The sequence below is a fragment of the Taudactylus pleione genome, unplaced genomic scaffold, assembly GCF_031769625.1.
Source record: "Taudactylus pleione unplaced genomic scaffold, aTauple2 ptg000111l, whole genome shotgun sequence".
In the NCBI taxonomy this organism is placed as follows: Eukaryota; Metazoa; Chordata; class Amphibia; order Anura; family Myobatrachidae; genus Taudactylus; species Taudactylus pleione.
This window is the reverse complement of record NW_028284513.1, coordinates 4003061-4016188: the sequence shown is the minus strand read 5'-3', so window position 1 is coordinate 4016188 and position 13128 is coordinate 4003061.

Here is a 13128-nt window from a genome sequence, read left to right as displayed (position 1 = left end):
AGGAGTGATTTAGCACTTCTCAAATCGACTCAAATCGTATGCAGTGAAAACCGTTTTTTCACTGCATTTACTATTAGTCGATTTGTTTAGCGATTTTGCAAAACAAATTCGATTTGAGTCAGTTTTGAAGAGTGTTTTGCTGTTCGATTTGGCAAGTTCATGTCCAAATCGAATGGCAAATCACCCTTCAAATCACTCTTCAAATCCCCGACACAACGAACTGCTTCATGCTTTCACTTTCAGCATGAGCAGTTCGTTGTCACACAGACACATGCAGACATCAGTGAGGTGCCTGCATGTATCTGCCTTGAAAAAAGTGTAGTAAAGAGTTAAAATGTAAAACAAAAAAAAACGTGAGGTCCCCCCTTAATCAGAACCAGCCCCGGACTTTGCCAACCCAGTTCTGGTTGACTAAGTACAGGGAAAAAATGAGGTAGGGTCTCCCTGGACTTAGTACAACCAGAACTGGGCTATGGGAAGCAGAGCTGGTTTTGGATTTACAGGGAAAAATTTGTGTAGGGTTCCCCTGTAAAATCCAAAACCAGCCCTGGTTCAATGGTGGGAGCCGCAGGGTTACTAAAGTTTATCATGTGGCTCCCACCATTGACTTCAATGGAGGGAGCCATTCATTGGCTGAGAGGCGGGGCCTGACCTCTCTCAGCCAATGAACGCACAGACATGGAGCTTCAAAGGATTAAGCCGCGTCTATGCGCTTCATTCGGGAAGGAGTAATCAGTCTGGTTAGACTGATTACTCCTTAATGCGAGGGTTCGGTTTTTTTTGTTTTATTATTTTAACCCATGGATGCCTACTGGAGAAGGGGACCACTCAAGGTAATATAGGTGATTATGTGTGAGTGTGTATGTATGTATTAAACTTTTACTTTGTAAGGTGTGTGTGTGTTTCTTGGAACATTTCTTTACAGGTGAACTACAAGTCCCAGTGGGCCCTTAATGCCCCACATGCTGATACTTGTGGTTCTCCAAGTACCAGCATGTGGGAGAGGCTTGCTGGGACCTGCAGTTCTACTGGAAAGACAATGTTTTTTCACTTCTAATTTTACACCACACTGTCACAATCAACCTGCCACCCACCGCCCAGGGGTGGCGGGGATAGTCCCGGGCTATCAGCCAAGGCTAGGGGTGCCCTGAAGAGGGAGACCCCTTTTTTGAAGGGGTCTCCAACTCCCCAGGGATCCCTGGCCTGGGCTGACTAATGGTCAGGGCTGATGCTGCGGCTGGGGGGATCTTACAGGGGAACCTTACGCAAATTTTTCCCTGTAAATCCAGAACCAGCTCTGCTTCCCATAGCCCAGTGCTGGTTGTACTAAGTACTTGGAGACCCTACATCATTTTTTCCCTGTACTTAGTCAACCAGAACTGGGTTGGCAAAATCTGGGGCTGGTTCTGATTAAGGGGGGGACCTCACGTCAATTTTTTTCTTAATTGAACTGTTTAATTGCTTTTTACAGTGAGATACACGCAGGCATCTCACTGATGTCTGCATGTATCTGTGTGAATCTGACCCGCTCATGCTTAAAAAGCATGAAGCAGGTCTATTGTATTGGGGATTTGAAGAGTGATTTGAAGTCCGGTTTTGAGGACGATTTCAAATCGAATGTTAGTAAATAAGGGTTTTGTGTGTTGGCCTATGTAAAAGTACCAATGTTTTTCCGATGGGCGATTTGAGGGTGATTTGAGTCCAAAGTCGATTTGAAGCCCGATTTTACATGCGATTTGGCCTTTATTAAATACTCGAAACCAAAATCGAATCCAAATCAAATGAAAATCACACCTCAAATCACTCAACATGCCAAATCGACCTTTAGTAAATTTACCCCATGAACACTCAGTAATACAATACCATTTATTTATCATTTGATCAGCAGCAGTCAGTGTCTAAGTATTTTATTTTTACTTTCATTCTTTGTTCACTATAAGGTTTTAATATATAATAATAAAGGTTATATTTTATTGTATCTTTTTATTTGCATTGTGCACCAATACAGGACTTCCTTTTTTCCAATTATTTTGGAGTATTGATCTGTTTTCTAGAATGCGACTGGTAGCGGCAGGTGCATTTTTGAAGAATTGAAATAAATTACTTTAGGGACTTAAAAATATGCTTGCACCCATTTTCATGTACCCCAAATTTGATGGGCATAGTTATTTAAAAAAAAAAAAAGATAAATGTTATTCTTCACCCCTTCTTCACAGGCGCATTTATGCACTTGCCGCGGTTATTTAAAAACCCCAATTACCTTCAGCAGGCCAAATCGGGGGTACCCATAGTGATCCCCCATGTCAGACCATCTTTAGGGAGGTGCCAGGATGATTTCCCGAAAATTGACAGGACTTTTCCATACTTACCTTTCCGCCGGGTCCCGTTTTCGCCGGCTCCAAATTGAAAACAGGTACTTTATCCCCGCAGAAACCTCTGATGATGGCGAAAAGTCTGAGCTCAGCTAATTTAATATGGTAGTATGTCCCTTGTTCCTGGCAGTCCAATCCATGCGTGACTGGGTGCAGGGGGAGCAGCAGGCCCTGAAGGCAGCCCGGACCCCATAGCTGCCGCACTCCTAGCACCTACAGTTGTTACACCACTGACTACAGACAATATTTTGAATCCCCCTACAAGAGCGGGACAAATGCTTAGTAGCACCAGGGATGTGCAGTCAGGGTATGCAGAGCCTCCCCTATCATAATCCTGGGATTTGATTAAAAAAGAAAATAATACAAACAAGATATTTATAACGATATGCGTTCAGCATACCGGCAGTCAGGATGCCGACGCTTACATTACCGGTGCCAGAATACCGACGGCGGTCAGAGTCCTGGCTCTGGCATCCCGAGTAATAGGGTTTGGGGGAGGGTTAGGTTTAGGAGATATGGCTAGGCACTATGGGGGGGTTAGGGTTAGGCACTAAGGGGGGAGGGTTAGGTTTATTGTGCGTGGAGGGGGAAGTTAGGTTCAGACACTAGGGGGGGAGGTAAGGGTTAGGCACCACAGAGGGAGGGTTAGGGTAGGGAGAGGGGGAGGGATATAATACTGACCAACAAGTGTCTGTATGTTAACCCTGTCGGGATCCCGGAGTCGGGATTCTGACCGCCAGGATACTGACTGTCGGTATTTCATACTGATTCCATTTATAACTTATGAACATCTTATTTGTTTATTGTAATCATATTTAAAGTTAACACTCACCAGCTTTGTGGAGCTCCCTGGGACTGCAGGGAGATGAGGCAGCAACAGCTCAGCCTCGCTTCTGTATATTCAGACACATAGGCGCATGCAGGGGGGGGTTCTGAGTATCCAGAAACCCCCCCTGCCTGCCAATCAGTGGCGTAGCGCTGTCTGTTTCAGTAAGTGTACACAGTTACAAACACACTGCTGCTGGTGCCCGGTAGTACACTTGTACTACCCAGTGGCGGTCTGTTTGTCTTAGCAGCCAATGAGAGTCAGACAGACTCTCATTGACTGCTGTATCCACGGAGGGAGCCGTGATGAAGGGGAGCTGTTTATAGATTCTTTTATTTTTTATGCACATGATGACTTAGCAAGATATCTCAATCTGCCACGTCTGGTTTTCCTGCAGTTTATGAATCGCAGCTGCATAAATCTCAGGCTCTTGGGCCTGAATCAGAGGTGAACGCAAATCCCGTCTAAGGGCCGTATTCAATTAGCGGCGAAAACGGCAGTTTTTTTCGCCATTGGCGAAAACTGCCGTTTTTCGCCAAAAAACAGCAATATTTTCACCAAAATACAAATTCTGTCAGAACCCTTTGGACACCCTCCCTAATGATAAATCACCCCCCAATAATTTCGTAAGTTGTGCACTTTGGTGAAAAGCGACCGTGCAAGTTTGGGTAAAAAAAAAAATTTTGAAAATGGTTTTAATGCATTGGGTCTGATTTTTTGGGGGGGATATGGATGTGTGAAGTGTTTTAAACATCGCACGCGGTTGCAGCAGGCAGTTTTTTATGGTTTTTAAAAATTAATTTTTATGACACGAAAATATATTTGCACCCATTTTAATGTACCCCCAATTTACGTGGAACAGTAATTTCCTGGGAAAAAAATTGCTTTGTATCATTTTCAACCTTTTTTTCTTTTTTTTCACCCCAAATTGCACGGTCGTTTTTCGCCAAAGTACGCAACTTATTATATTTTTTGGAGGTAATTAATTATTAGGGGGAGTGTCCAAAGAGTTCTGAAAGAAATCCCCACATTCTTAGCCAAAAATAGGGATTTAGCATTTTTTTTCGCCTGGTCTGGGATGGAGAAAACTTATCTCTAGTTCTTTTTCGCCAATTGCGTTTTCGCCTGTCTTTTGGCGAAAATATCGCTGCTTTTTGGTGAAAAACGTCTGTATTCGCCAATGGCGAAAAAAAACGTCCGTTTTCACCGCTAATTTAATACGGCCATAGCTGTGATCCCGTACGCAGTGGCTGTGAGAAAATATGTGAATTGTGCAGCTTCCAGGTATTGAGATGCCCAGTAGCAGCGTCTCAAGCCTGGTGCTTGAGTAGAAAGACGCACCATCGGACTTCTGAGAAACACTATGGTGACTAAGAATGTCCGTCGGAAATAAGACACCAGAGCTTTAACCACTGAGTAAGAATTCGTAGTCACTGTCTGCGACACGCTCCCAAAATAGTTGTGACACACCTGCGTTTTAGACACCACCCCTCATTACCTACACCAAGCAATCACTGCCCGTCTTTCCCTTTGTATCCTAATCCACACTACAACCGCCGTTGCAAGACCATCATGGCACATACACAGTGCGACTCTGATGCATGCGCAGACTGAAAACATCAGCCGCTTGAGACCGAAATTAACACTGCGTCCACCGCTGAATAAGGCCCTATATTCATAACATTGTAGACATTGTGACTGATTTGTGAAGCGTTGCTTCTGAAAATAACATTTATCCAGCAGGTTTTCCTTCAGATTTGCCTTTAATACAGTAAATTGTGCAGTTTGCAAATGTAAGAAAAATGCCCAAAACTGGAGGTATTACAAAATAAATGTAGCCCTCTAATTTTTATGCTAACAATAAAAGCAAAAAGTTTCCAACACTGATATTTGATTAGTTGATTTTTGCCCAGCAATTCAATTGGACTATTATGAGAATCTTAAATAATATTTCAACTTTGATCTTTCCCTGGATATGAAATACAGTGTTGTTTTAAAATGGTAATTTTAAGAGATGCTGAAACTGTGGTATCATCAAAATATATGTATGAGTTCTGGCCAATGAAATGTTTATATTTGTGCCACACAAAGGAGATGTATTGTCCATTATACAAAAATGTCATTTAAAACCTTCAAACAAGTGCAAGATTATGTTGTTCCATCTCCTATAAAGTCATGAAACTGCTATGCATGGATAAGTAAAGGCAAAGATTCTACTAGAGAACACAATCATTTTCTATGAACTCCCAAAATGTGTATCATTTGGGATGAATGATATTTGCTATACTTATGATATATGATATTTATTACTTGGATTTTACAAGTGTGGTTTTAGAGATGCATATATTATGAGAATGAAACATGATGGAAAGATAATTTTTACCATTATCTGACTGTTAGAATCAATATGTTAACTATTAAGTAAGTAATATTCATCTTGGTGGGCTTGTCAGGAGCCGTAGCCAATCAGCGGCCGCTCTACAGTTAGCGGCCGCTGATAGGCTGGCGGCTCCTGACAGTTCACACCGATCAGTCAGGAGCCGGTTAGCAGTGTATGTGATCAAACACATACACCCCTAACGTAAGTATATGGATCGGGTGCCGTTTTTCTTTTCCAAGACCCCTGGATGCTACGGAGAGCAGAGTGAGGATGGAGGTGAGTATAAGATCTTTTTTCAGGTATTCCAAAGGGCTTTTACGGGGACAAGGGGACAGACCATCTGGCAGCAGGTATGTGTGAGTGAAGTAGGTAGGTGTGTAATAAAGTTTTACTTTAGACGGTGTGTGTGTACTATTTATTTTACAGTGGAGGTACGGATACCGGCCACCTGCTGGCACTTGTAGCTCCACAAGTGCAAAATGGCAGGCATGCTGGCACCTGTAGTACCACTGTAAAATACAATAGTTTTCAACTATTTACCACATTATTACCCACAGCCCAGGGGTGTGGGGAAGAGCTCCAGGCTTCAGACCAAGCCTGGGATTTCGGGAGAGGGGGGACCCCTTCTTGGGGGGTCCCCACCTCCCCTGAGATCCCTGGTTTGGGCTGACCAGTTTGGGGTTGCGAATGCTGTGGCCATGGAGACCCGGTGATAGGGTCTCCTGGCTGTGGCATTACAACCCGGTCGGTTTGGGTCCAGTGCTGGTTTTAAATATGGGGGACCCCTACGCATTCCCCCCCTATATTTAAAACCAGGACTGGCCCTGCAGTCAGGTGCTGGTTCCTAAATTACGGTGGAACCCTACACTTTTTTCCCCGTAATTTTAGGAAACAGGACTGCCTGAGCAGTCCGGGGCTGGTTATGGCTTTTGGGGGGGACCCTACATAATTTTATTTTTTACATTCAACCTGTTTTTTCAGTTAGAACACACAAGCAGCCTTCACACATCTCACTGATATGTGCAGGCTGATTGCTTGGGAGAGTTTTGCAGAGAGAAGACATTGCAATCACGAGTAATCTCCTTCAAAACTTGCTACTCGGGGGAGATATCTTGATCTGCTTCACCATCGGCCATCTCACTCTCAGCTAAACTCACTGTGTTGCTCAGTCACTAGAAGTTGCAGCCAGCAGCAGCCGCGCCGCTGCGGAGAGAATGCTCTCAGTCAGGCCCGGTGACAGGGGGGTAGAAGGGGTACACCCTTGCCAGGCACCGAGGTTCTGAGGGGCCCCGAGGACTCAGGGGCATAAACAGCATACGCCGCAGGTCCGCAGCTATTAGGAGATTTTAAATTAATCGCCCCGCCGGCCGCCCATCTGGCACGCGTTAGTCGTTACTAGGGAAGCAAAACAAAAAACAATTATTACCACCGTGAACTCCCCAAAGGCAGCCCGTCCCTGCTTGCGGCTCTAGCGTGGTGGCGCACACTGCATCGTGACGTCACTGCACATGAGTCTTCATATCTGCGCCGGCCCTCCCTGTGTGATCTATCCACATTAACCCTGTAGCCCTGGCCTGCCACTGCAACGTCCATCCACCGAGAAGCAGGGAGGCCAGGAACGGGAACTGACTGCCGCCGGGCACAGACAGGTCAGCACACTTGTTTAAGCTTTGCCTGCAGTTCTGCACCTCCACTGTCCTACGGATATGTGTGGAAGTAAGTGACATTCATGTGAGACAAGTGTTTTTATTTTATTTAAGATTGACAAAGTGCCCCTTTTTCTAATTTTATATATAGCTCCAGTTTTTATATATATAATATATAATATATATATATATATATATATATATATATATATGTATATCTCCGTATATCTATCTATTCCACATCTGTGTACTTATCTGTAAATGTGCATATATATAGATAAATAGATATAGATGCCTGTAGCCTATATCTATCTATATATATATATATATATATATATATATATACAGTATCTGTACATAAGTGTGTGTGCGTATATATATATATATATACTGTGTGTGTATATATATATATATTATATTAATATAGGAAAATCAAGATGCAGCACTCGGCTTAAAAAAACCACTCCAACAATGTGGGTATTGGATCCATGTTGTTGGAGACATTTTTCTATGCCGAGTGCCGCACCTTGATTTTCCTTTTGATGAGCCATTCTCTGAAGGTACCTGCAGTTGCACTTATAAGGAGTGCCGGGTGCACAAGTATTTATGTGTGTGTGTGTGTGTGTGTGTGTATATATATATATATATATATTAGGGGTGAGCGGGTTCGGATTTCTGAAATCCGAACCCCCCCGAGCCCCCCCGATCCGAGTCCGATCCGAGTCAGGCTCGACTTTTCCCGCCTGACTCGGATCTGAAATCGAGGCAAAACGTCATCATCCCGCCTTCCGAGTCTCGCGGGTTTTGGATCCTATATAAGGTACCCGCGTCGGCGCCATTTTCTCACTCGGCTGTGGACAGAGAAGAGGGAGGGTGGGAGTTAGGGCTGTGTAGTGTAGTGTAGTGTAGTGTAGTGCTGCTGTTGTCCACTACTTCAAAGTCCATAGGGGCTGGCTGTGTTGTGCTGTGCTGCTGTTGTTAATAGGGGCTGTGTCCACTACTTCAAAGTCCATAGGGGCTGGCTGGACTGTGTTGTGCAGTCAGTTCTCCATAGGGGCTGTGTCCACTCCAAAGTCCTGTGCAGTGTCCCAGTCCTAAAGGAGTGCTGTAGTGTTGTCCAGGGGGTGCTCTGTCCATCAGGGGTGCTCCCCCCAAGTGCTAAAAAAATAATATATTTTCTGTGTTTGTGAATTGTGTGCGCAGTAGCCGCACGTGCATCAACAAAGTAGTGCCAAGCGTGCGCCTGTGTCATAAGTAAAGGGCCGGCTGGCTTGACCGTTAAGGGTGCTGTAACCCCCGAAAGTACACTCCAGTCCAAACCAAAAAAAAAATTATTTTCTGTGTTTGTGAATTGTGTGCGCAGTAGCCGCACGTGCATCAACAAAGTAGTGCCAAGCGTGCGCCTGTGTCATAAGTAAAGGGCCGGCTGGCTTGACCGTTAAGGGTGCTGTAACCCCCGAAAGTACACTCCAGTCCAAACCAAAAAAAAAATTATTTTCTGTGTTTGTGAATTGTGTGCGCAGTAGCCGCACGTGCATCAACAAAGTAGTGCCAAGCGTGCACCTGTGTCATAAGTAAAGGGCCGGCTGGCTTGACCGTTAAGGGTGCTGTAACCCCCGAAAGTACAATCCAGTCCAAACCAAAAAAAAAATTATTTTCTGTGTTTGTGAATTGTGTGCGCAGTAGCCGCACGTGCATCAACAAAGTAGTGCCAAGCGTGCGCCTGTGTCATAAGTAAAGGGCCGGCTGGCTTGACCGTTAAAGGGTGCTGTAACCCCCAAAGTACACTCCAGTCCAAACCAAAAAAAAAATTATTTTCTGTGTTTGTGAATTGTGTGCGCAGTAGCCGCACGTGCATCAACAAAGTAGTGCCAAGCGTGCGCCTGTGTCATAAGTAAAGGGCCGGCTGGCTTGACCGTTAAAGGGTGCTGTAACCCCCGAAAGTACACTCCAGTCCAAACCAAAAAAAAATTATTTTCTGTGTTTGTGAATTGTGTGCGCAGTAGCCGCACGTTCATCAACAAAGTAGTGCCAAGCGTGCGCCTGTGTCATAAGTAAAGGGCCGGCTGGCTTGACCGTTAAAGGGTGCTGTAACCCCCAAAGTACACTCCAGTCCAAACCAAAAAAAAAATTATTTTCTGTGTTTGTGAATTGTGTTCGCAGTAGCCGCACGTGCATCAACAAAGTAGTGCCAAGCGTGCGCCTGTGTCATAAGTAAAGGGCCGGCTGGCTTGACCGTTAAAGGGTGCTGTAACCCCCGAAAGTACACTCCAGTCCAAACCAAAAAAAAATTATTTTCTGTGTTTGTGAATTGTGTGCGCAGTAGCCGCACGTGCATCAACAAAGTAGTGCCAAGCGTGCGCCTGTGTCATAAGTAAAGGGCCGGCTGGCTTGACCGTTAAAGGGTGCTGTAACCCACAAAGTACACTCCAGTCCAAACCAAAAAAAAAATTATTTTCTGTGTTTAGCCGCACGTATATATCAAATCGATATAACATAAATGGAGGACCAAACTTTCTCCGATAAAAATAAAATAGAGAAAGATCAAGAACCACTTCCTCCTAGTGCTGAAGCTGCTGCCACTAGTCATGACATAGACGATAACATGCCATCAACGTCGTCTGCCAAGGCCGATGCCCAATGTCATAGTAGAGGGCACATACAATCCCAAATGGCAAAGTTCAGGAAAATGACCTTGAAAAAGACATTTAAATCAGCTGAAGAGAAACGTAAACTTGCCAATATGCCATTTACGACACGGAGTGGCAAGGAACGGCTAAGGTCGATCCCTAGTATGTTCATGACTAGTGGTTCAGCTTCACATGACGATGGAAGCCCTCCTCCCACTAAAAAAATCAAAAGAGTTAAGCTGGCAAAAGCACAGCGAAGAACTGTGCTTTCTAAGAAGATATCACAAATCCCCAAGGAGAGTCCAAGTGTGGTGGTGGTTGCGATGCCTGACCTTCCCAGCACTGGACGGGAAGAGGTGGCTCTTTCCACCATTTGCACGCCCCCTGCAAGTGCTGAAAGGAGCACCCACAGTCCACTTGCTGATATGCAAATTGAAGATGTCACTGTTGAAGTACAACAGGATGAGGATACTGGTGTAGCTGGCGCTGAGGAGGAAGTTGGCGAGGAGGATTCTGATGGTGATGTGGTTTGCTTAAATCAGGCTCCGGGGGAGACAGTTGTTGTCCGTGGGATGAAAAAGCCCATCACGGTCATGCCTGGGCAGAAGACCAAACATTCCACCTCTTTGGTCTGGCAATATTTCTATCCAAATCCGGACAACAACTGTCTTGCCATATGTACCATATGTAAAGGTGAAATAAGTAGGGGTAGGGACGTCAACCACCTAGGAACATCCTCCCTTATACGGCACCTGCAGCGCGTTCATAAAAAGTTACTGTCAAGTTCAGAAACTTTGGCTAAGACCGTAAGCAGTCCAGGGACACCTAAATCCCGTTGTCCTGTTGTATCCAAGCGCCTGCAAACCACACCGTCAACTCCCTCCTCGTCAATTTCCTCCTTAGTCAGGATCGGAAGTAGTCCTGCAGGCCATGTCACTGGCATGACTGACTCTCCTATCCGGGATTCCTCTGGAGGATCCTGCATTGCTATGCCTACTGCTGCCGCTGCTGCTGTTGCTGCTGCTGGGAGTCGTTCATCATCCCAGAGAGGAAGTAGGAACACCACTACTTTTACTAAACAATTGACCCTCCAACAGTCCTTAGCGAGGAGGATGAAGTACGACAGCAGTCATCCTGAAGCAAAACGTATAACTGAGGCCTTGACTGCTATGTTGGTGTTAGACGTGCGTCCGGTATCCGCCATTAGTGCAGTGGGATTTAGACAATTGATGGAGGTAGTGTGTCCCCGGTTCCAAATCCCGTCTAGATTCCACTTCACTAGGCAGGCGATACCGAGACTGTACAGAAACGTCAGAAAAAGTGTCCTCAGTGTCCTGAAAAATGCCGTTGTACACAATGTCCACTTAACCACGGACATGTGGACAAGTGGAACAGGGCAGACTAAGGACTATATGACTGTGACAGCCCACTGGGTAGATGTATCACCTTACGCAGCAACAGCAGCAGCGTCACCAGTTGCAGCATCTCAGAAATGCCAGCTCGTTACAAGGCAGGCTACGCTGTGTATCATCGGTTTCAGTAAGAGGCACACCGCCGACAACCTCTTAGAGAAACTGAGGGAAATCATCGCCCAGTGGCTTACCCCACTTAGACTCTCCTGGGGATTTGTGATATCTGACAACGCCACCAATATTGTGCGGGCATTACATCTGGGCAAATTCCAGCACGTCCCATGTTTTGCTCACACAATAAACTTGGTGGTGCAGAATTTTCTGAAAAGCGACAGGGGCGTGCAGGAGACGCTTTGGGTGGCCCGAAAAATTTCTGGCCACTTTCGCCATTCAGCGACTGCGTGCCGAAGACTGGAGCGCCAGCAAACACTCTTGAACCTGCCCCGCCATCACCTGAAGCAAGAGGTTGTGACGCGGTGGAACTCAACCCTCTATATGCTTCAGAGGATGGAGGAGCAGCAAAAGGCCATACAAGCCTATACATCCACCTATGACATAGGCAAAGGAGGGGGTATGCACCTGACTCAAGCGCAGTGGAGAATGATTTCCGTGTTGTGCAAGGTTCTCCAGCCCTTCGAACTTGCCACACGTGAAGTCAGTTCAGACACTGCCAGCTTGAGTCAGGTCATTCCCCTCATCAGGCTTTTGCAGAAGCAGCTGGAGAAAGTGAAGGAGGAGCTAAGACGGAGCGATTCCGCTCGGCATGTGGGACTTGTGGATGAAGCCCTTCATTCGCTTTGCCAGGATTCCAGGGTGGTCAATCTGTTGAAATCAGACCACTACGTTTTGGCCACCGTGCTCGATCCTAGGTTTAAAGCCTATGTGGTGTCTCTCTTTCCGGCCGACACAAGCCTGCAGAGGTGCAAAGACCTGCTGGTGAACACACTGTCAGCTGAAGCGGAACGTGACACGTCAACGGCTCCTTCTTCATTTTCTCCTGCAACTGGGGCTGCCAGGAAAAAACTTAGGTATCCTAAGCAACCCGCTGGCGGTGATGCAGGGCAGGCAGGACCAAGTTTGGACATCTGGTCCGGACTGAAGGACCTGGCAACAATTTCTGACATGTCTACTGTCACTGCATATGATACTGTCACCATTGACAGAATGGTGGAGGATTACATCGGTGACAGCATCCAAGTAGGCATGGCAGACAGTCCATACCTGTACTGGCAGGAAAAAGAGGCAATTTGGAGGCCCCTGTACAAACTGGCTCTATTTTACCTGAGTTGCCCCCCCTCCAGTGTGTACTCCGAAAGAGTGTTTAGTGCAGCCGGGAACCTTGTCAGCGAAAGGCGTAGGAGGTTGCTTCCACAGAATGTGGAGAAGATGATGTTCATCAAAATGAATTATCAGCTCTTCCAGGGAGACCAGCCTCCAGAAGGTACAGAGGGACCTGTGGTGGTGGATTCAAGTGGGGACGAGTTAATACTTTGTGAGGATGAGGATGTACACACTGAAGAGGGTGAGGAATCGGTGGATGAGGAGGATGAGGATGACATCTTGCCTCCATAGAGCCAGTTTGTGCAGGGACACATTAATTGCCAGCTTGTTTTGTGGGGGCCCAAACGAACCAATCATTTCAGCCACAGTTGTGTGGCAGACCCTGGCGCTGAAATGATTGGTTTGTTAAAGTGTGCATGTCCTGTTTATACAACATAAGGGTGGGTGGGAGGGCCCAAGGACAATTCCATCTTGCACCTCTTTTTTTTCTTTGCATTATGTACAGTTTGGGGCCTAGTTTTTCAAACTGCCATCCTGTCTGCCACTGCAGTTTCACGCCTAGATGGGTCACGTGTTTGTGC